Source organism: Arachis duranensis, chromosome 9, assembly GCF_000817695.3.
Source record: "Arachis duranensis cultivar V14167 chromosome 9, aradu.V14167.gnm2.J7QH, whole genome shotgun sequence".
In the NCBI taxonomy this organism is placed as follows: domain Eukaryota; kingdom Viridiplantae; phylum Streptophyta; class Magnoliopsida; order Fabales; family Fabaceae; genus Arachis; species Arachis duranensis.
The window spans coordinates 104,450,992-104,453,922 of record NC_029780.3 but is presented as its reverse complement, the minus strand read 5'-3'; positions in this window follow the sequence as shown (position 1 = coordinate 104,453,922).

Genomic DNA, 2,931 nt, shown 5'->3' with positions numbered 1-2,931 from the left:
TACTCTCTCTAATTGCCCGATCTCTCTGTTTATTCATCTCACTGAATAGTATCCGGGAAGCATACTCCACTCTATAGTGGGCCACCTCCTCCTACAATTAAAAAGTATATTCTGTTTAAACAGCAATATTAATTCAGTAAAGTAATACAGAGTTATATAGTTCTAAAGACAGTTACCTGTGGCCAATTATCCCATTCATACTTCCCCTTTTTAATGTTTTCTGGCTCAATTAACTCCATCCACTTCATAACGTAGATAGCGCAGTCATAGCTGAAAACGAAGAAAATAGATTACAAATCTCATCTACGAAAGTTTAATGTTTAGAGTCACAAATTTATACCTTGATTTTTGGCCTGATATTTTAACATATGATGATTTAATTTCCTTCTCCTTCTCGCCTTTCCTCAGAGATTTTCCGCCGGCATATGTTATCAATCTTGAAAATACATATCCCTTAAATACCAAAACAAATTAGTAATACACCCGAATGAATGCACAAGATACACCCAACTGAATGGACAATATACACCCAACACAACTTAAAGTAAAGAAGACAGAAGCAACTTACAGTGAATTTATTAAGCTTCTTTCTCTCTTCGTCGGGAGCTTTTTTGTGTAGCGGGTCAAGTATATGACATCTCCGCTTCGTTGTATCTATCAGCCATAACCACCAATGCCCCGAGTAGCAAACAGGTGCAAAAATCTGAAGGATTGCCACATTTCCAACAGTGTGTTATTTTATTTGGCATATAAGTAAAGAAGCGTACTAACAAATTTAGCAAATGAAAACTTACATATGGATGCGAAGTTAATTTTTTTCTATCTATGAAGGGAATAAAACTCGGGTAGTTTTCCACCCTGAATTCCTTATTCGTTTTCGGTGATATGAATTCCCCGTTTGGGTGATCCAAAAGTGTCATGTTCTGCAAGAATTGCGAAACTAGAAATAAAATACTGAAAATATACCCAAGTAAATACTTTAAATACACCCAAATGACTACACAACTTACACCCAATTGAACATAAAAAATACACCCAAATCAACACAGAAAATACACCCAAAGTTCGTAGAAGTAACACTTACCACAATATCGGGGGGGAGACAGTATATTTGTTCTTGAAACCTCTTTTCATTTTTCTGGTTGAGGATGTGGCAGATGGTAGATACAATCTAGAAATATATGCCGAAATCAATTTTACATTAATAAACATTGCAGTTGACTTTGGTGTAAAAATATTAATGTTATTCTAATATTACCGCAAATTCTATATCACTTTTTGCCTGGAGGGATGCAAGGTGCATTCTAATCAAAATGTATTTATCTTGGGCAATCAGAGTGCACATGTGCTCATACTCGTTAGTATTGCCATCTGCTCTTCCTTCAGTCTCGTCCCCCAGATGTAGCACTTTTGTTTCATATCATCCGTAATCTGATTTATTCCCTCAGGAGTTTCAAACTTCCCAGAACTTTCTCCCCCAGTCTCCCTTTGAATTTCTGGACTTTCGTTTTTTCCCTTCGCCGCACTGCTTGCTAATTTTTGGACCAAATTCTCTAATTGTTCCAGCAAATTTGCAGTTTCTGGAGATTTTGCGCTTTCTGTCTCCTGCGTTGACGCTCCCTCCTGGCTTGAATCAGTCAAGCCAAGGCTGAATGATGGCACTGGATCTGTTTTAGGAATATAGGATGTTGTCCGTACCATCATCATAAGGGCAGCAACGTCTTCTGCGGCTGGATGACTGCGTCATCATGTATAACGTATTATAAGAATAAGAATATACGGATGATAAGAAAAGATTGATTTTAGTCTGATGAACTTACATTTTAGTTGGAGCTGGGGGAAGCGTAGGTGTGGTTTCTTGAAGTTGTTGGGGGGGTTCAGGAGTGCTGCACAGTTACAAAAAATTAATCATGGCGTAAAAAAACAAATCAGGAACAATATACACCCAAACTGTTACCAATTATACACCCGAACTTTAACCCAATATACACCCAATACTATTTCTTACGTTTCTGTAGTTCCTTCTATCTGAGGCAGAGGGGTTGGTTCAAAATCTGACTCAGGTGTTTCTTGAAGTTCCGGCACAGTGATTGTTTGGGATGGCCGCACAAAAACTTGAATCGGGACTCTAAACAAGAAGAAAAATGAAAGGTTAACAATGCCTTTGAAAATAATAAGGTTATAAGGTTGAAATATTCTTGAAAACTCACATTGCAAGCGCATCCGACGGTGTCTGTTCCCTCACAACCATCATATTCGAATCAGCCGGATTCAACCTAAAATACACCCAAAGAAAATCAATAAATACATGATGATTGGATTTTTGATGGTTTAGAATTTCACAAATGAATTCTCGTTGCAAGTATAGTTCTTAAACCAAACAATAATCTTTTCATACAAAAAGTTGTTTGTCACTAAAACAAACCCCTAAATTTATAAACCGAAGTATTGAAACCTCGGGTCGTTCTCCCTAGGAATTGTAATGAAGTGTTTTGTTATTGGTTGAGTTATTTTTGGGGTTTTGATAAGAGGCATGAAAGATAAATGGCAAGAAAGTAAACTAACAACTATAAAAGGCTCTTGGCAAGGTATGAAAATTAGAAGTCCTATCCTAGTTATCCTCCTCAATTGTGATGAGAATTGTTCATTGCTACCACTTAGTTAACCCTTACTAAATAAAGAAAAGTCAAGTGGATGAATTGACTTGAGCCACAAGTCCTAGCCAACTCCCAAGGAAAGACTAGCTTTAGTGCACTCCAAACCAATTAGCAATCTCTCCAATTACCAATCAACAAAGGAATTAGATAACTCAAGTGTCACTAATTACTCTACCTAGGCCAAGAGGAACAAAATCTACACTATATCTAGAAGAGACATTTCAACAAACACATAAAGTGCAATAAAAGTAAACAACATAAATTGCAAGAATTA